General features: G+C 48.5%; 1 long non-coding RNA gene across 1 annotated transcript in view; it reads left to right on the top strand.

Moving 5' to 3' along the window:
- Positions 1-21,752, top strand: part of LOC149332355 (uncharacterized) — a 41,319-nt gene that overhangs the window by 7,805 nt on the left and 11,762 nt on the right. The window contains exons 2-3 of the long non-coding RNA XR_016285156.1: positions 16,384-16,492; positions 19,354-19,464. This is a non-coding gene — a long non-coding RNA (uncharacterized LOC149332355). The remainder of the gene's footprint in view (positions 1-16,383; positions 16,493-19,353; positions 19,465-21,752) is intronic.

Here is a 21,752-nt window from a genome sequence, read left to right as displayed (position 1 = left end):
CTTACCAGTCGGCGTAGCTGTGTCAGTTTTTCTAGATGCTAGGCTGCGCACAGGGCCTTTACTCGAGGCACATCGTTGCAGGATGTCAGCAGCATTTGCCGATGCCATTGGCTACGACAGTGGTGCGTTAGGCTGCTTGCCCTGTGCTTCTGAGACTGCGGCGTCTTCGCTGTTTGCGATGGCTATTCTAGATGGTAATCGGGTGGCGTTGCGTTGCTGGGTGTGCTGCAATAAAGTGGAGTCTGGTGCTGGTTGCGCATTTTGATGCGTTGTATATAGATTCATTCAGTCTGCTTATGGTTTTTATGGATCATTGGCTCTATGATCTCCGGGGCAGTGCAGGCAGAGGAGAAAGTACTGGGTCTTCAGAGTGGCCGAGTTAGATAAGTGAGACGTCACGAGAAAGAATATCGTTCAGGCGTGCTACCGGCATCATCATCATCATCAGCCTGAATACGCCCACTTCAGGACAAATGCCTCTGCTATGTCTCTACAGTTAACCCTGTCCTTTGCCAGCTGCGGCCACCGTATCCCCGCTAACTTATTTATCTGATCCGCCCACCTAACTTACTGCGTCCACTGCTACGCTTGCCGTCTCTTAGAATCCGCTCCGTTGCCTTTAAGGACCAGAGATTATCTTCCATTTGCGTAACATGCCCTGCCCAAGCCCATTTCTTCCTCTCGATTTCGACTAGGATGTTATTAACCCGCATTTATCCCCTCACCCTCTCTGCCCACTTCCGGCCTCTTAACGTTACACTATAATTATTCTTTCCGTAGCTCACTGCGTTGTCATTAACTTGAACTGAACCCTTTTCGCTAGCCTCCGCGTTTCTGCCCCGTAGGTGAGTGCCGGTAAGATACAAGTGTTGTATACTTTTCTTTTGAGGGATATTTGTAAACTGCCATTCATGACCACAGAGAACCTGCCATATGCGCTCTGTCCCATTCTTATTCTTCTAGTTATTTCCCTCTCACGATCCCGATCTGGGTTACTATCTGCCCTAAGTAGACGTATTCCCTTACTACTTCCAGCACCTCGCCACCAATTTCAAACCGCTGTTCCCTTGCTAGAGTGTTGAACATTCCTTTGGCTTTCTCGTTGTAATTTTTAGACCCAATTCGGGATACCGGCATGGATGTGGAAAAAAACAGAGGTGCCCAAATCTATATCTTCCCAATCGGAAGTTGAGGATAGCTTTGAATAGTTCGTACAAAGCAGGTTTTGAGACAGAAATGAGCTAGGCGAGCCTGAAGGCAGTCAGGAAGATGCGCCAACGGCAGAGGACAATCATCCAGCTTATATAATCGACATAAGCTAACATAATCAAGTTAATAAGGGAGTAATTACTCATTGACGTCCACCCGAGCGCAGCCGTGCGGCTACAAAGGAAAGCTACACAGCTTTCTCAGAAACCTCGTAGTTAAAGAAAAATTCGTCCTGGTCCGGGGTACGAACCCAGGACCACCGCTACACCGGAGCAGTCGCTCTACCAATTGAGCTAACCAGGACGGCAAGCTTGGACCTCAATGAGTAATTACTCCCTTATTACAAATCTACTCCACCTTGGGGGATTCTCCGAAACATTTGGTCATAATCAAGTTAAATTTGAGTAACTTCGTTCTGTTTCATTACCCTCACAAATTACTTCCTCGGTATTTTGTGCTGCCGCTTCCAATCGCTTTTACGAGTGAAAGTTCCCATCTAGTTGTTCATCTTGCCTCATTCATACATTATTTTGTTTGTTTGTTTGTTGTTCTTTAACGTGCACGGGGCTTTAGCATCTCGCTCCCATCACCGCAACGCCACCTTGAGTCTCAAGGTGATGGTGCTTGGTGCCACCACGGACCCTTAGCCCCCTTATACGGAAGCTGTCATCCGCACCGTGGCGATAGTTTTTAAGGTGAATGTTAGAAACCATGAACGGAGGCGGTTGGAGCCATGGTCAAGTTCCGGCCGACGGGCTCCCCGTCTGTTTACGAGTCAGGGGCTCCGGGACCTTTCTGTAAATAAGAATGGGCAACACAGGCGACATTTCAGGAACCGTCAGCATACCTATATCGCATGAGTTCCTCTTCCTCCAAAAAGCCTGATGAATTCCTGAAAAGCAACTGCACCGTAGAAGGCTCCACTAGAATTCGACCGCACTGTGACTACTTTCCTCGTTTCCTGATATTTTTTAATTATTTATTGCAAGTACCTACAGCGCCCATGAGGCATTATGGGGGGATATTACTACATACAATAACACATGCACAGAAGATATTGGGAAACATGTCAGCAAGGATAACACAGCATACTAAGAGGACTAAAGGAGTTCACAAGTAGTATGAATGGTAACGCATCGGCAAAGCGCTGGTAAACGCATGAGACCTGGAAGAAATACATCAGGTTATCATTTCAACAGCACTTTGGAAACCAGGTGAACAAACCACATCAATCGGAAGCTTATTCCAGTCCAGAATTGGGGTAGGAAAAACGAATACTTAAATACATTAATGCGGCATTGATAACTCTTCATCTTTTTCGTGTTGTCTAGTCTCTCTGAAATGTAATACGGCTGCTTTAGATAAGTGTTTTTATCAATACCGGTGCAATCATTGTAAATGCGGTTATTCTCACTCCCTAGTAGATAACGACAAAGTTCCTGCAGTGTCTGTTTTTGTTATTGCTAGAACCCTTGAGAGAATGATAGGAAAAAATTACAAAGCAAAAACACTTTCATCCGATGACCTTCTGGTTGAAGTTTCGCAGGAAGATCACTCTGACATCCTCTCAAGCAAAAGCAGTTTGCTCACCTTCTGGTGACAGTCACCCCTCAAACGGAATCTAAACACTGTACAAGGTGGTATATCAGAATGCCATCTGACCCGCGAAACAGGGTCTGATCTCCTGAAATGCTTCCGAGATCAAGGTGCGATTGCCCTTCGCCGCATCACTATGAGGCGAAACGAGGAAGAGGCATCCGATATCGCCTTAACATTTGAACGGTGCCGTCTACCAGATACTGTGAAATCGGAATCATCCACTGTAAAATCTGTCCCTATATCCCAAACCCGAGAAGATTTTTCAACTACGAAGAGAACGGACACGGATCCAAAACATGCCGTGGAAATCTCATCAATGCGAAGAGCGGTGCCCATGAGCGCCTGACTGATAACTGCAGTGCCGGTCAAGCAGAATGTCCCAACTGTCACAGGACACACGCTGCGCATTCACGAACACGTCAGGCGTTCCAGAAAGAGAAAAAAAAAGTAATCCAGATAAAGGTTACAGAAAAGAACGTTTTCTGAAGCCCGGACGAAGCTCTAGCTTCTCTCCGGAAGATCCTACGCTGACGCAGCGTGCAGAGGCGGGCGCCGTCTGGGCACGCAATACACCATCGCCAACATTCCCTGTCCCAGAGGTCAACTTTTCACAGAGCTCTGAGAAAATACAGGCACGCGAGAGAGTCTCCCTCTTGACGAATCCACATCTGCTTCCGCGTCTCCAGTGGAGGTAACACCAGGCTTCTCAGCGTCGGAGACGCTGAAGGAGTCCCCCAAATAGAGGCGGATTTTCCAAGACCGTCTCAACCCGAAGACATCTGTCAATTTAGCAGGATAATAAATGCGGCTATATGTGAATAACTCCGGCTAGTTTTCGCGTCCTCGCTTACAACTATGGCTGTCGAAAGCATTATGCACTGGAACTGCCGAGGGCTACAAAGAAGCTGGTTGGCATCGAAATACTCGCGCAGTATCAACCAAACATAGTTTGCCTACGGTAAACTCAACGAAACTTTCTGGAGAAATATGTAGTGTACCGAAAGGACTGGCAAGGAAGTACCTCCTCATCAGGTGTCGTTGCTGTTGTTTTTCAGAATTCAATTGCCTCTCAGATTTAGAGGCAGTGGCAATACGAGCACTAACATGTAGTAGAGTAATAACCGTATGTTGCCTATACATACCACCACATCATCAACTTTCCATTGACTAACTTGAAAAACTCATTTACCAGCTTCCGGAGCCGTTCCTGTTGGTCGGCGATATTCACGCACACCACCCATTGTGTGGAGGTATTAGAACCGATTCTCGAGTTGCGCTAGTCGAAAAATTCATATTGTTATCTGGGTCATGCATATTCTATAGAAGAGAACCAACATGCTTTAATGCAGCACACAGCTAACGCGCTGCGATAGACCTTGCTATTGGCAGCTACTGTGAGGGCTGTTGTAGATAATCTCTATAGAAGTGACTTCTTTCCCATATCTCTAAAATGCACATAAAATATAAACCCGAAGGTAAATAATCCTAGTAAGTTTAAAGAACGGATTGCTGATCGAAAGATGCTCCATTGTCTTCATCAATTTCATAACTAGGTATAGATGAATTTCAATTCTTGGTCGCACTGCGTATTATAGGCGCTGCACAGAAATCCATCTCAAAGACACCAGTTGAAATACAAAGCAAACGTAGAGCAGGGCAGGATGCACACTGCAGAAGAGCTCGTGAGAACGAAAATAATTCGTTGTAAAAGTTTCGCTATAATTCTACGGTTGGCAACTTGAACTTTAAGCGAGCTAAAGCAAATGCAAGCGTACTCGATGTATCCAAGCGGGAAAGTTAGCAGTCGTTTCTCTCCTGTGTAAATTCTTACGCAGATACGCATAAAGTGTACTGTACACTAAAAGCACTTCGAGGGCATAGTGCACGTACATTACCTCTTGTTATCACTGCTGGCGGTACATTTCGGCACCAAGCAGATGCACTAGGCAAACACTTCTAGCTCAGTGCATTATACAGAAAAAATCAGGGGGCACTTTGGCTCACTAAAGTGCTGCAAGGTGTGGGGTTTAAAAGAGGGGGGGATAAATACGTATTCCCCGCTTAAGCGCGGCTGACACAGTTCAAAACCGCGCTTACCCCACCCCGTGGTCGCGTACGCTACTGAGCGCACGCCGACCACGGCGGGCCGTGCTCTGCGGGAACAAAGGAACGACACACTGGCTGACACAAACAAGGCATTTATTGCTATAGCAACAATAACGCCAGCTAGCAACACAATACACTGAGGAATCTAGGATGTCCGACTCACCAGCACGGCTACGAGCGAACGTCCGCCCACGCGAGGGCAAAGGGATAAACTCCGAGGTCGAGCGGGTCGGGCTCGGCGGGAGTAAGTTCCGACCAAGAGGCGCCCGTCGACGAAGAGCGAAGCCGCGAGCGAAACGTCCGTTCGCGTCCCGTTGCCGAGGGAGAAGAGACCCCGTCGCTCCCCGCGAGCGCGCAGCAAAACGCCATCCGTGGCGCTGGTGTCGCTGCGACGCGAGCGGCCTCCCTTGTTAGTTACAGTAACCGAACCGAGAGGAGTGCTTTTCGGGGGGGCAGCTAACAACAGTGGGGTGCGTTGAGGGAAAGCGAACGCAGGGGACGAAGGCGTCCCCACATCCCCCCAACCTTAAATAGACCCACGCGCCTGCAAGTTACATGCTATGGAGGAGTCTCCTGGTCTTCATGCACTTGAGGCAGGTCGTGCAGCGGAGGTCACGCCGACAGGGTGCACGCAGTCTTCCGCGGTATTCCGAAGGCGGCGTGAAGGTCTCCGCTGGGACGACTCGCATGGCCCGCGGGCTATGTGCCCGCAGGCCCGCGAAGAGGAGGGCCGGTTGACCACTGCAGTCCAAGATTCCGCAGTAGTCGCCAGGGCAACAGCAGCCAGACGTGGCTGCTGTCTGGTCTCGCCACGGCTGCCCCGGATGGATGCGGCGAACAGGATACAGGCCGCTCCGTCGCAGCAGGCGGCAGCGAGACGATGTGCACAGGACAGCAAGCCGCAGTGGCTCCAGATCTGTAAAATTTCCGAAACACACTCCGCATGCCTTTAACGTAGGTCACGGGAGGGGAAACGGTGTACACAAGGGCCTGGTGGCTCAATGCTCAACTCGCTAGCAAAACGTGTCGGGCGGCTGTGCAACGCGAAGTTCGAGTGAACAAAGCCCTTTCTTGAGTTGAACGAGAATGCTCGGTTCATGCGAGGTTAAAAAAAACAGGTGGGCCAGCAAAGTGCGCCCCCTCTCAACACCACGGTCCGGTGGTCGTGTCACTTTTGACATGGCGCAGGCAGCTATGAATAGCCTTAGGCCTCACTACCATAGTGGCGGTCGATGACCCCCAACAAAAGAAAGACCCGAAACGGGTTTCGTGCGCGCAGCCGCGAGGAGACATCAGCGTTGTGGGGTGGTCCTCCCCGCTCACTGCACAAAGCAGCTTGAGCGATCGGCGCCCACCGTATCGGACGGTGTCGGAACGCCCGGTGCCGAGCTGCAATACCAGCGAGCTCGTTAAGGCACCCGTGGCCCCAGGCCACCCGGCTCCCAGAGCCGCGACTCCCAGAGTCGAAAAAGAGACAGCGAGAAAATATATACAGAAAACTCGGACCACCCACGCGGCTTCCGTACTCACTCGCTTCGGGCTCGGCAACTCCGCGGGCGCTAGGCCTCGCGCTCCCTCGATGCGGACCAAGTGGTTCTTGAAGAAACTCCAGGAAGAAAACTTCACAAAAAAAACATGCTGAGCATGTCGAAAAGTTCAAACATGCTGCAGCGCAATACACCTCGCACTCAAGAAAGCATGCCGCAGGTCCTAGCGATCAAAATTCACTCTAGGCCTAGCACTTGTCAAGTCCGGACAAAGAGCGTTCCTCGAACCGAACAGACTGTCGTCCAATGTTCCAAGAGCAGGCCCCACGTTGGGCGCCAGATGTGGGGTTTAAAAGAGGGGGGGATAAATACGTATTCCCCGCTTAAGCGCGGCTGACACAGTTCAAAACCGCGCTTACCCCACCCCGTGGTCGCGTACGCTACTGAGCGCACGCCGACCACGGCGGGCCGTGCTCTGCGGGAACAAAGGAACGACACACTGGCTGACACAAACAAGGCATTTATTGCTATAGCAACAATAACGCCAGCTAGCAACACAATACACTGAGGAATCTAGGATGTCCGACTCACCAGCACGGCTACGAGCGAACGTCCGCCCACGCGAGGGCAAAGGGATAAACTCCGAGGTCGAGCGGGTCGGGCTCGGCGGGAGTAAGTTCCGACCAAGAGGCGCCCGTCGACGAAGAGCGAAGCCGCGAGCGAAACGTCCGTTCGCGTCCCGTTGCCGAGGGAGAAGAGACCCCGTCGCTCCCCGCGAGCGCGCAGCAAAACGCCATCCGTGGCGCTGGTGTCGCTGCGACGCGAGCGCCCTCCCTTGTTAGTTACAGTAACCGAACCGAGAGGAGTGCTTTTCGGGGGGGCAGCTAACAACAGTGGGGTGCGTTGAGGGAAAGCGAACGCAGGGGACGAAGGCGTCCCCACAAAGGCGAAAGCGTTTCCTGGCCACTGTTTGTTTTTATTTACTTTTTTATTTTTCATATCTTGTTTTTTATTTATTTTTTGCTCCTATTCTTAATTTTATTGTTTTTATTTTTATTTTCACATCTTATTTTTAGTTTTTATTTTCCTTTCCTTGACTTTACTCCTTTTATTTTATTTATAAAGCCCATGCATTCACTAGATGCGCCTTTATTAATGCTGGAACCTTGAGCCTATTAAGCAGTGACGCCGAAAGGCGGACGAATCTGCCGACGCGTCTGTCGACATTCCTGCCGACGCGTCTGTCGACACGGCTGCCGACGCGTCTGCTAACAACAGTATGGGGCATTAAAGGCTTTCGCCTTAATAGCCGAGCGTTCGTTATATCTGTCGCAGTTATACGTGTAAATCAAACGTGTGTTGAATCGGTAAAAATGAAAGTGCTCGTAGGTTGGACAAGTCCAGATCTTGCAGAGATCGTCCTTCGATTAATATTTTCGCTTCCTACGCTGAAAAGCAGATTTTAAGGATTGCTAATTAACAAAAAGAAAGCAAAGTTAGCATTTAAGAGGATTTTTGGGAAGGGGTACGCAAGGAAAAATAAAGTGTAGGGAGTTTCGCGAAAATCAGTGTCGAAGAAGTCAATCTCACGCACGATGCTTCATAAACGGCAAGAAATACGTGTACCACGGTAATAAAAGCCAGGTCGCATCGGTCATGTGAAAGTCAGCATAATGAAGCGGTGATTTCTTTTCTCAAAATTAATTTCCGATGCATTAAAAAAAAAGGTTTATGAAATTGGTGTATTCGTTGATATGGTTAGACCGTCCGTTAATCTGGTCACGGGATAATGGTTAGGTAGTGAAGTTGCTGATTAAGTATAGTCAGATCGCTTTCAATGTTACAGAAAGCATAGAAACTTGTATGGCAGAGGTGCGTTCAAGATGTGTTGTGGGTTACATGAAATAATGCTTTCTTGTCACTCTTGTGAAGCTGCACTCTTTTTTTTTTGTTTCCTGTAGCCCCACTATAATGCCTTTGGCGCTATGGGTTTCTGTAAAAAAAAACCCTAGATGCCCTACAGGTGCGTCAACGTAGACGTGCTGGACCAAAACTGCTGAAGCGAGCATAACGCATTAAAAGGACTTACCGAGCGCTAAAACTTGTATTGGGAAATTGAAAGCAAGTTCCGGCATTGGCGTCGTGGCATTCGTTGGTCGCTCCGTTCGCACAGAGAACAACCGTGGATGTTTAAATCGCGACGAAAAGGAATATAAATAGGCACCCTACGTCACGTAGAAAGCACAAACAACGTATACTAGTGCACGGAGTCAGAAACTAGCCAGCTGATGTCCACGGACGTAATGCAAAATATGCTACGTTTTATGCGCAACAGGAGCTCTGTTATTGGTAAGCGCAACATGCGTTGATGAGGAATTCTATGAATGGCATCTTCTATTAATTTCCTGAACATGGTCGTCTTAGTAAATTACAAACGCTACTGAAGTTTCTTTCTCAGTCTCCAGCCAGCAGTAGGAAGTTCTTTTCTCATTTTTCAATTTCTGTTGTTTGCAGTCTATTAACCAATGAGTTCTATTTCATCATCAGGTGTCAGTGTGGTGCTATGTTCGGAGACATTCTCGCAGAAAAAGACGTTGCCTGCTACAAAGAGTACCTGAAAGTACAAAGCGTCACTACGAGCTATGCGTGCTTAACAAAGCACCCTCCGTTACAGCTGTACTGTCTGAATCGGGAAATAGTGGAACTTGAATACTTACAGTTGACGTAATACTGCCCTGCAGCCTTGGGCAGCGGGAAATGCTTTGGTATACTAATCAAGACAACGACAATATGCAGCGCATACTTCTATTTATTTGTGCACATGCCAAGAGGGAAACACTATTACACGAATGCAGGCACTGTTGCTTCTTCCGTTGCTGGGTTCATAGGGTCTTCCAGCAGCTGCTCGAGGGCTTGCATACCAAAAAGAATGGATCGCCAGATTGCGCGCGAAGAGAGAAACTATAAACATTTGAAAAAGTCCTAATTTGTAAAGAAAAAACTTTATTCCGTTATTCCAAACCCCAAACCTAACTCTGACACTGAAATGAAAGTATAGGTTGCAGCAAGACAAAGCACGTTTCATTTATTGCCCCTTCAGTCCTTCGAACACTTTGCCTCAGACAGGATCCCCGTCAGAAAATCGACAAAAGAGAAGAAAAGCAGCTCGGAATGTTGCAACGGTAGCTGTGTGCACCGCGCTGGAAACTGCGGTTTCACCCTGCTGAAAAAAATCTGTGATGCAATAACCTCATAGAGGCTTCCTCATAAAATATTACACAATTCGTATAATATTCTGTGACATCTTTTTGATGATTGCACGACTTTACAGAAATGTATGACATTTGTATGATAATTTTCTATGATTTGTATGATAATTCTATGATATTTGTGTGACGAACTCTATGAGCTTATTGCATCGTACAACTTTTTTCAGCAGGGCAAATCATCAGTGGCCAACGCTTCCATAACTGGCGAAATGCTGGACACCAATCAAAGTTTGTGTTTAGATGTGGTGACAGGCCAACCATTGGCCATTCTAAGGAAGGCCAAGCATGGGCAACAATTGGAAATGCCTTGACCATCATAAGGCCTTCACTCTAACACCACGTTAAATCCAAGCAGTTTCTTTGATTGTAGGCCAATCATCTTGGTCAATTAGTATTTTAGCTTTTGCCTAGAACCATTTTTTTCACTAACTGCAGCTGCTTCTAGATCCCTGGACCCTTCTGTGAGATTTATTAACTGTACACATTAATTTTGGGGCCACCACTTGCCAAACACCTCAAATATATACAATCCCTTCTAGAAGATCTCAGTCTCAAAAAACACCAATATCACCACATGACCGGATGGTGTGAAATGCAGCAGTAAGCAGCTGACAGCATTGCTGCAAAAAGACTTCTGTAAAGAAAGGTGCAAAGTACTATTTGAGCCAAGCACCTAAAGAATTACACATATTTGTAAATTTGCCAAAGGCTACACGCATGTCTTTTTTTTTTTTGCTTCGCATTTACAGCACATTTCAATTATGGTGAGGCACCGTAAATTCAAGGACTGTTAGATCACTTAGTTAAATCACTTAATTTCACAAAAGCCACGATGACGGTAACGCTACCAAGGCATTCAAAAATCTTACCCGAGTATAAACACTGCTAATGAGTTATCTCGGAAATGTCGTTAAAATGCAATATAAATATTATTTTACGGAAAATACCGCTTCTCTTGCTTGACAAACCGAAAAAGTAGCCGTAAACTCGCGTGTCAGCATACAAGCCGAGAGTATCTGTCAGAAGTGCTGGTAAAAATTTTTTTACTTATTTTACAGGCCTAAGATACAGGACTTAGGCAGGAGTGGACAATACAAATCAACAAATTCAGAAACAGCAAACGATTAGATACAGGACGTTGAATGATAAATCAGAACAAAGACACAAGATACTGTTTACAACATGAATGCATTTTGATGGGGGGAGGCACAAGGGCGCAGAGGAATCACGAAACCGTTGTACAGTTGACCGTATCGGCCGATAACAATTCCAATCGCAAATAGTGCGCAAGGAAAGGAATTTTTAAATGCGTTAGTCCTGCACGAAAAATCTAGGACTCTTTTGGTGTGATAGAGCGCGTAGAGCGGCGGCGCAGGCTGCCGAGATTTCGGCTTCTACCCGACGCGCTGCCACAGCTAGCTCGTTCAAGTCGCCGCAGTGACTTCTTCCGCAAATGGAGAGCAAACGTGGGGTGGCTCTGTCGGACAATCCTTTCCACTCGCTCCGCATTCGAAGCTCCGGGATCGGCGTAGACGTATTGCTCCTGCATCGCCCTGACGTTCTGGACCAGTTCCAACTCCCTCTGCATCCGCAGCATCCGCACACGAGCGGACCGGATCGCGGATGGTCCGGGCGCGTCAGCGCTGTCCGCGTGCCACGTAACGTGAACGTCCCTGCTCTGAGCGACCTTGAGCCGGCGGCGTGCACTTTTCTGGGCCCGGACTGCGGACCGAATGAAAAAGGCCAGAGCCTTTTTCAGTCCGAGGGCTTGTCGGCGGACCGGGATTGTTTTTGCTTCTAGGTGCGCTCGTCTGGCTAGCTATCCTGAATGAAGTCGGCTTTGCTCCGTGCTGGCGCCTTTCGTTTTGGCGCGCTTTTCGCCGCATTTGCAGCTCGAGTGCAGCATTGTGTGTCCTCCTTTTCGTATTTCTCTCACTGCGTCGTACTGTGTATTTGAGCGTGTGCGTAAATACCCGCTTAGCTTTGTTGTTTCTGCTTATTTGAGTGAATATGGAGAGAAGGAGCTCTGTGAGCCAGTATCTGGTAAAACTGCTCTGGACTAAGCCGCAGCAAGCGTTTGTACTCTCCGGGTCGCATTCAAGTAGGTCCTCGTACAGCAGGTCCTGCATGGCCAAACACTGTTTTTCCAACCTTGACTTTGTCCAACATAACCGTTTTAGACGCGAAAGCTTCCTTCTCGCCCTCAGACGCTTTAATGGCGACAACCAGTGCGGCGAGACGACGTTTTCGTTCGGCGTTCATGTTTAAACTCTCGGCAGCTGAGTTTTCGAAGCCACGCTAACAGCGCAAGCCCGCTGTGGGCGAGAGTATGCGCGGATTGTCCGCTGCGTTCGTGTGAATGCCCGACGTTCAGACCGACTCCCGGATGCACGTGTCACGATAACCGCGCTGACGCGCGCGTACCATCCGCGATTCGGTCCGCACGTCTGGACCCACCTTCATGGAGGTACGATCACGTGGTGGGTACACCAGTAATGGCAAGGCTTTGGGTTCGGTTCAGCTACGGTTTCGGGTGAAAATTCGGGTTCTGTTCCTGTTTCGGGTTCAGGTTCGGTTCCGGTTCGACACTATGCTTTAGACAGTCAAAGTGCCCCTGAATTATTTGCTGTCCTTTTCGCCAAAGGTAGCTTCATATTCGCTACTGAGAGCATAATTAGCATTCGACTCGAAGAATTTTTTCTACTGCTAATTGCAACGAAAAATTTAGCGGCAACAACGCGGCACATAAGAGAGCGCGAAGAGTGAAAGAACATCTGGCGAGCGCGGCGCCTTGGCTTTCATGCTCATTGATGGCAAAATCACCGAGGTCCTTATCTGTGGGAATGAATGAACACCGTCCTGACGTACTTCCATCTCTTGGGGACACAGCTGGAACACCTTGGTTACTCTACTGTTGACTCCGTAAATGCATCTCTCAGTCAGACCGCTATCTCATATGCGGATCTGTCCCGCAAATAATGTCACAACTTCGGCTTCAGTGCCCATGGGGATTCTAGAGCACGTCAGAATTAAGCGCTCACCGTCAAAAACGTGACCGCTTTCCACAAACCAGCGCGAATTTCATCGCAAGCCAGGAACAGCAATGCATTTTCAAAGCGACCAGTTATATGCATGGACACATCCACAGACACGTACGGACCTTTGCAAATACATCATCTTGCCCAGTGTAGCAATATATTTATGATGACGATGATCACGTCCACGTTCACACCCCTTTTCAACGGGCTGTCACGTTGTTGTGAGCCGCCAGACATCACAGTGCCCCCTTACGCTGAGTTTGCTCGCGAATAGAGGGCAGCGCGAGATGAGCGAAGAGGACAGCAGTTCCTAGAATTTTCCTTCCCTCGGTGTGTTGTCGCACTCGGCACATCACTCACGTGACCTTTTCTCCCGTGCTCCGGTCCGTCGTGTGGACACTGACGTTCTAGAAGACCGTGGTTACCGCTCCAAACAGTGCACATCTCGGAGATACGGTCACGTGGTGGGTACACCAATAATGGAAAGGCTTCATCGCTCTTAGGCGTTTTTCAATGCCAAATTAAAATTATATATTTTTGTTTCCTCCGATATGGCACTGCTCCACTCTTACATCATGGTACTTTTTTTTTCGAATATAATCTCATGACACGTGTTTCAGTCAGTAATTAATATACTGTCTCTTTAATGAGCACAGACCTCGATGTTTCATAAATGCTGCACTTACCTCCCAGTATCCAGCGACCTAGTACCAAGCACCCATTGCCAGTAACCCTGCGTTATTCCCAACACTGCTTCGTTATCAGATATGGCAGCTGGTGACTGAGTTCCAGTTCCTCTGGGAATGGGTATTCTAGCCAATATCGACGAGCAGTGCCAGAAAGGAGACAAATGCAAAACAAACCTGTTCATTTTGGCGAAAATGGTGGAGCGAGAGCTGACACGCTGCATGAGACACATTCACTCAAGGCGCAACGCTGACACAGTGCAAATGGTGAGAATTTTGTAGCCCTCCAATCTCCGAGATTAGACATGAAGGCATGCTGATGTCCTGCTGCATCCCAGTCTCCATGGGTCACACATGAAGTATTGCTGATGTCCTGCTCCATAAGGTCGGTGGTCATGTCTTCATGCAGATGATGTTAAACTAGTCGCGAAACCTATGCCGGGTTTTCTATCAGTGACCTCACCACATTGCATACCTTGAGAGCCATCCCTAAGCTCATACCCATGACATTTGTTAGGTAGTCCTCAGTAAACATAAACAAACCTTCCCTGTCAGTTAGCTGTGCAGTGAATTCTTCGACGCATCCTGTGCAGCTTGGAATTTCCGCGATGTAGGGAATAGCCTCCGGAACCGTCCAGCCACGAGGGCTTTCACACCAGCAACGCCAGATGCTCCAGCAGGTTTTCCACTTTCTCTTCGTCAACCATGTTCCACTGAGGGTCATATTCAGCAGTCGTGTTGTCCGGGATCCAGGCAGCAGGCGGGGTAGGGGTCCTGAAGCCAGTGTACTCCTGCGTAGAGTAAATATGCCGACTCTAGATCGAGAGCTCCACATTCTTGGAACTGCTGTCGCAGCCTTTATGGCAACACATCTTAGCCAAATTATAGTGGCAATGTATTCTAGACACAATGAACAAATATTACTATGCAGACCAAATACAGCGCGTACTCAGTAGTGTTCTCCAAATTATAGTACCAGTATAATGTAAGCACTTTGAACAAATTTTACTGCACACAAAATGCTGAGCGTACTCAGCAGCGTCCTGCCCCACCGCGGTGGCTCAGTGGTTACGGCGCTCAGCTGCTGGCCCGAATGACGCGGGTTCGATCCCGGCCGCGGCGGCTGAATTTCGATGGAGGCGAAATTCTAGAGGCCTGTGTGCTGTGCGATGTCAGTGCACGCTAAAGAACCCCAGGTGGTCGCAATTTCCGGAGCCCTTCACTACGGCATCCCCCATAGCCTGAGTCGCTTTGGGACGTTGAACCCCATAAAACCAAATCATAAACCAATCAGCAGCGTCCTGCTCCGTTGATGTGATCACGTTATCTAACTATTTCCGTGATAGCAGGACTGCGACGCTTTTAAGTCCTCAAATAGGTAAAAAATATTCTCCTTAATAATACTTAACTGGGAACGCGGGCAGAAAATTTTTTACTGGGGAGGAGCGGAGAATTAATTTTTACGTAGGCATGGTGCCTGCGTGACTGTTTTTGCCGCTGCCCGTCGCGTACCCTTGACGCCGTCACTGATTTTCAACGCTTGTTGAGCCTCGTTTTGAGCAAGCATCGCAGGAGTTAACTAACACGACTTCCCCTCAGCGCTTTGCCACCCTTCTTCCTGGAGCACAGCCAGTAATTTTTTCTAGGGCTATCTGTTGTTTTTTTTTTTCAATACATAATGACATGACCATCGACCCGCAAGAGCTAGATTGATTTGTGATTTTGTGACTTGTGATTTTTTTTTTTCCTTTCAAGAACGCTTGCAACATCGAATGGCGATTCATTCCCGCCACCTGCATAGAGGCGATTACAAACCCCGCCAGCCCAGGAGAAATAAGCCGGGTGCCGCTTCCAAGCCTGTCTTCCAGCTTAAAATAAATAGAATTTGCACATGGCATGCTTACACGGAGAAAAATTTGGGATTTACCTTTCTCAGCTCGAGCAGAATACGCCAACGCTTTTTCGAGGTGGTGATCCTGCTAAAAACAATCGCCGCGAGAGGCGTCAATCGTCGAAAGCACGTTGTGGGCATTTAAAGCACTGCATCCAACGCAAAACTGTCGCAAAAGTAGGCCCTCACAGCATACATGTATATTTAGCCGGGGTATGTTGCGTATTTAGCGAATGGAACATATGTGATCGTGCACGGTGGCCAAAGAGTTGCGAAGTCATCTGACCAATGGTCGTCCTATTTAGTTTCATTAGCATGGTATGCAAACCATTTCCTATCAAGGAAGTAGGCTGCTAGCCAAGTGTGATGGACATTGAGAGGATTCCGAGACGTGTCCAATGATAAATGATCGGCCACTGCAGTGTCCCCTGCGGGAGAGGAATCAACGCTGGTTCACAGGGCGTTCGCTTGTACCCCACTAATGGATGAAATAGCATGCACTTCTTTCCATCTATTCTTCCGAAGCGTACAACTAGTCGAATATTCTTGAGAAATTGGAAGGCCCAGCATCAGGTTTGAAGTGGTCTCGTTTCAATGATGTTTTCCGAGGGTCCTCAACAGTGTGAGACTTGTCCTGCAGCCGACGTTGACGAAATGGTCCGAGCGAAGAAAGTCGTTTTCGGAAAGTGTCTTATGTCGATCGAGATAGCTGTGCCGCACTGACCCATGCCCTCTAGAGATTGCTATCCTTTCGAAAGGGTATCACAGCTCGTCAGCGCCACACACGATGTGTTACACGGTGGAGGCACACTCTAATTAACTTTTGCAACAATTTTTATCCGAGCAAATATCCCCTGCGTCCTGTTTCGCCGGTCACAAAACTACATATTGCAATGCAGCAGATTGAAGTGGCCAGCTACCACATAGTACACCAGGTGACTGTGCTATCCGTGCTTCCGCTACTTGAAGGACGCATCGATGCAGCTGCAGCAGGGGCGCGCCGTAGGTGACACCGGGCTAACCGCGTGCTGTGAAAAAGTGTGACGTCATGGCTGCCAAGAGGCTGCTGTGTCAAGCCCCCCTGATGAACTTGCGCAGGTCACGACTGTACGCAAAAGCGGCGTTGGATGACTGAAGGTGCTGGACGCGTTCTCCAAGTGCGGCTTCGGACGGCACAGAGCTCACCGTCGCCGAGGACAGGCACACGGTGAGCAGCTCACTCATTTCAGCCCGCGCGAGAATGCCGCACCCACAGCTATACGGTCTGTAGACGAAGCACGAGCACGTACAGTCGGACGAGTAAAAGCAGGACAGCGTAGAGTGAAATTTTAGTGCGAAACACCGACTAAAAAATTTGGCTGTGGCTTAGCTAAGGTTAAGCCTGGATATCTCAAAGCGAAAAGCTCTCGCTGCTTTTCAGCCAACTCCCAAGCTGCCACTTCTGGATCGGTGTTGATGATGATGACGATGTCCTCAGGCTTAATGGCACATACCCATGGCGGGGGATTGGCCAGGGTGTTTCTGCGCCGTCCAACTGTTGCTTTTAGAGCGCAGCTCTTTGGCGTCCGTTCCTGGGTTTCGCGTCGTCGTCGGCGTCGGCCTCGTAACCAGCTCCGCCCCCAATGTCATGCTTTTCAATTGGTCGAAATGCTCGTGACGTCACAGTGCGCGAATTTCAAATGGGGCCAATTGTACTTTGGCTAGTAACCATGCAACCAATCAAAGGGATCGTATAGTGATGCTGCAACTAAGTTGGACTGAGTTTAGTTAATTGCTTAATTAATCAATTAGCCTAATTAATATAGAGGAGAATGAAGAGGTCAGAAGAAAAGAAAAGACGCGCGCCGCAGCGACAACAGCGTCCGCGGAAGGAGACGCTGCTGAAAAAAAAAACAGATAAGTACGAAGCCGCGCTCCCTCCACCACCACGCACTTCCCCACTCAGTAAGACGTTGCTCGTTTCATATACGTTGTGTCGAACATCCTAGACAGTTCCAACAATTGACAGGTTAATGTCAGAACACGATGGATAGAAATGCAATAATGTAAATATGAAATAGCCTAATTAACCTTTCTAGTTAGACCGCATAAATCTATAAAACCGAGAACGAAATTGGTCGAGTTGGGGAATCGAACCAGGGTCTCCGGAGTGCGATACGAGCACGCTAGCCACTCCGTAATGCCAGCTGAATGGTTTGGAATGAACAAAGGCGCGTCTAGCTAATACGGCGTCTTCGTTCACTCCCATCTTCCCCCTTCCCCTTACGGCGAGGTGCAGGTGCCCACCCAGATATGCGAGAGAGATACATTTCCTTTCCTCAAAAAATAAATTTACCGTCCAGCAAGGCGTACAGCCGAATTGGCGATGCCGTTCTGTGGACTCCCTGGCATCGTTGCAAGACGCTGTCGCGTTCCACTCTTACAGGCGAAGCTTAACATGTTAACCACACATCAGTAACACACGCAGACAGCCAATGGACGCGTCATTCGCTGGCAGCACTTGATTCATCATTCACAACCACATTCTTAACGTACGCTCCCTTGCCGCACATGCCAAGGACGTACACCACGATCACATTCTGCGCCATTCCTCTGTACTTTGCTTTGCTGAAACCTGGATGGATCCCGAAGAGCCTCTCGAAATCATAGATTTCCTATACTGCTGTGGTGCTCGCAGAGACCACAACACAGCGGCGGGAGTCGCTATCTACTTGCGCACAGGTCTCTCTGCAATACCAGTCGAAATGTTTGGCACGTCACATGAACTTGGCGAACTGTGCGCCGCAAAGTTGCCCAACGGCTTGCTGGTAGTAGCTGCCTACTTCGCCCCTACCGCACTCACGAAAGACGTCGTGCACTTCCTACAACTCGCATTAACCGTCCATCGATCCACACCGATGTTAGTAGTGGGGGACTTTAATGTTGACATAAAGACAAACAGCAATTTCCTAACACTTATGCGGGAGAACATCCCGTTCCTCTCGCTCGTAACGCGTCCCACGGCTGTGACAACCTCGCGAGGCACTTGTATAGATCTCGGCTTTGAGAATCAAGCATTGGTGTACCAAGTCGAACATATATCAGTATATTTCTCCGACCACAAAGCTTCCTTCATGACTGTCAAGAACTGTTAGTGGAATCTTTGTTAAAGGAATACGTGTGAAAAATAAAAAAAAAACTCTGTGATAGCGCATACATGTGTTGCTCGATTTCTTTGCCTCAATCTATCGAAAAGGTGAAACAGCTTTTTGCTGCGCTCAAATTTCGCATTTGGAAGTAACGTAATCGTCGGTAATTTTTTTCTTCTCCTTCTATGGCGAGTGTCTGCGCCTGTTCTATGGGGAAGCGCGCCTTATGTACCCCTCCTTACAAATGCGCACTGCGCACGGATGTGGCGAAAGGTCAAACGCTAAACAGAGCGTATTTCTCTTTGACCAAAAATGCCCTACATGAGGCACACACCCTGCCCACGGTTTCACTCAACTTTGTACCAAAATCTATGTCCAACCATAATTGACCAAGCCAAACACGATGGCGACCTCCAAATTTGAATTGAGGCATTTCCAAAGTATGACCCGGGCCACACCCGAAATTTGACCTTAGCCTATTGGGACCAAATAATACTTGGTATAGGCAAAAACTAGAGCTTTCGCACTAGTAGGTTTAGCCAAGTTAAAACCCTGACATCTTTTCTTGGATGCGTTTAGTATGCGCTCCCCGTACTGTCACACTTGTGTTGTAACCATATGTTTATGAACTTTCACAAGGAAACCATTTTTGGTGTATTAATGATGGACCAATCAAGCTCTTCAGTGTGATTTTTGCAATGGAATGACTAATTTTCACAAAACTACCTGGGGCAGAGAGACGACGACAGAACGAGCGTTTTCTCTCAAGTGCTACTTATAGTATACAAGCCACGAAGCTATCCAAACTTGCATTACTGGAAAGACGCGCCGACGCAGCTGCAGTAGGGGCTCGCCGTTGCTCGCACCGCGCTAACCATGTGCTCTAAAAAAGTGTGACATCAGGGCTGCTGTTTGAAGCCCCCGTAACGAATTTGCGCAGGACACGACTGTTTACGAGCGCGGCGTTGGATGCTTGGAGGTGCTGGACGTGTTCTCCACGTAGCTCCAAGTGCATCTTCGGATGGCAGAGCTCACCGAAGACAAGCACACGGTGAGCACATCACTCATTTCAGGCCGCGCAAGAATGCAGCACAGTTTACTGAATGGTCTGTAGACGAAGCACAAACTCTGACAGTGGGGCGAGTAGCAACAGGACTGCGGAAAGCGCAGTTTTTTTATATGTCTATAGTATGTGCTCCTCATGGATACAGCGACAGCGGTGTTGCAGCCGTGATATTTATGAAGTATCACAAGGAAACCTTTTTTTGGTATACTGAGAGAGCAATCATGCTTGTGTGTGATTCTTGAAGTGAAGCGATAACCTTGACAGGAAGGCCTGAAGCAGAGAGACGACAAACAGAACGAGCGATTACTTTCAACCGTTTTATTTTTTTGGCGGGAAAAGCTTTTCTAGGAATGGCGGAGGGTGGGCACACACAGTTATGCCTGTGCTGTCTTGGTGAGCTTGACGGATAGGCTGCTCACATAGTCATCCGTCAGTGCATGTCAGTAGGACACGCACGAAGGTATACGTCGTCCAGAAAGCGTAACCCCCCCCCCCCCCCCTCCCCAAGAGGCCATTCACAACCAACAGGCTCATCTCCACCGTCACGTACATCATATACCACTCACCAAGGAGTCGAACAATACATTCAGACAGAAGAATTCCACACCAAACGCAGTTACGCAGGAACAAGCAACCTGTACATTAAAGGGGTCATTTATGATCTCCCAACAAATCGTGGCGTTCTAGCCACGACCGTTGTTATGCATACTTAAAAAAAGAAGCAGGGCTCTACGTGGGCATTTTAGCTAAAAATTGCAATTTGAAGTTGACTCTAAGCCCCTCCCCCGACAGCGCCGCCGTCTGGTGGAAAACCGATGCAAAATCACCTTGACACATTACAGTTAAGCCGCCGAGATCGGCAGTAGACAGAAAAGGGAAGGACACGGACCTCTGTTGCCTTTGTCCCCCTGCCGTCACTCCCCCCCCCCCCCCCCCCCCCCTTTACCCTCAGCACTCCTAACCCGAACAGCGAGCCACCCACTCCCCTACGCTCGTTACGAGGAGTGCGCAGTTCACTCGTTCAGTTGAGAGAAAGCACGTGAGCGTTGGTTCACGGCGTCATGAATCGCGAGCGCGTTAGTCTTACCTGACTACCACACGGTACAGCACAAGTTTTAAAAATTCAATTACAAATTACTCGTTGCACCAAATGACATCATTCCCAGTTGTTCCGAGAGTCATAGCGAACAAAATGAGTCTGAAAAACGCAGTCATAACCCATTTAAATGTTATTCGGTGACAGCACCCACACATCACACAGCCATCCTCACTCCTTAAACTTTACCAGTTATCAAGAGTACACCGACACAAACCTAAACACACCCGCAAGAATCGGCACGTGTTACATGCGGGCCCTCGGTGACCTTGCTTACATATGCAAGCCCGCACGTCTTGGTTAAGCCACAGGGTGTCTTAGCAGATTATCACGGCAGCAACCTCCCCATCTTTATCACTACCCATACATTCAAAACCAAAATATTTCTTCCCCACTCTTCTCTTCCGTGATATGTCAGTGCACATTAAAGAACCCCAGGTGGTCGAAATTTCCGGAGCCCTTCACTACGGCGTCCCTCATAGCCTGAGTCGCTTTGGCACGTTAAACTCCAATAACCCAAAGCACTCAACTCCTCTGGGAGCGAGACAAACTTGGCTCTCATCTTGCGCCAGAACCAGCTTCCTGGGCGAGTAGGATTGAGCAAGCTTTACACACCCCCAGCAAACGAGTCAAGAAGATTATTCAATTTGATCTACAAAAGACACAAAGTGAACAAGGAAGGGGAAGGGGGCTTCTGTTCACCTGGGCCATACGAAGTCTTCTTGCCGAAACGCTGGCAAGCACCCTGAGGCTTTCCTCTTCCTTGTTCTCTTTGTGATTGCGAGAACCGTCTCGCTACCTTGATCTACAAAAAGGGCACTGACAACAACCGAACTCTACAAGACATATGCACTGCGAAAACAATTCTATCGATTGGGACGGAATCACTTGTCCTGGGCCCCCTCGGCCTAATCCGAACCTCGACAAGGACAACACCCTTGATGAAGTCCAACGATCACTGATTACCATACGCCGCCCAACAGCCCCCGGACCAGACCACATGACACACAAGGTCCTCCGCAACCTTGACGACACCTCACTTTAGGAACTGATGGAGCGCTGCCCTCCACCTGGAAACATGCACACATCACTTTTATTCCCAAACCCAGCAAGGCAGTCATCCTCCGAAACCTTTGCCCTGTCTCCCTCATCAGTTGCGTGAAAAAACTGTTTGAAC

The sequence above is a fragment of the Amblyomma mixtum genome, chromosome 8, assembly GCF_055824585.1.
Source record: "Amblyomma mixtum isolate Tamu chromosome 8, ASM5582458v1, whole genome shotgun sequence".
Lineage (NCBI taxonomy): Eukaryota > Metazoa > Arthropoda > Arachnida > Ixodida > Ixodidae > Amblyomma > Amblyomma mixtum.
Note: the sequence above shows the minus strand (reverse complement) of the source record. Positions and strands in the feature narration are given on the sequence as shown.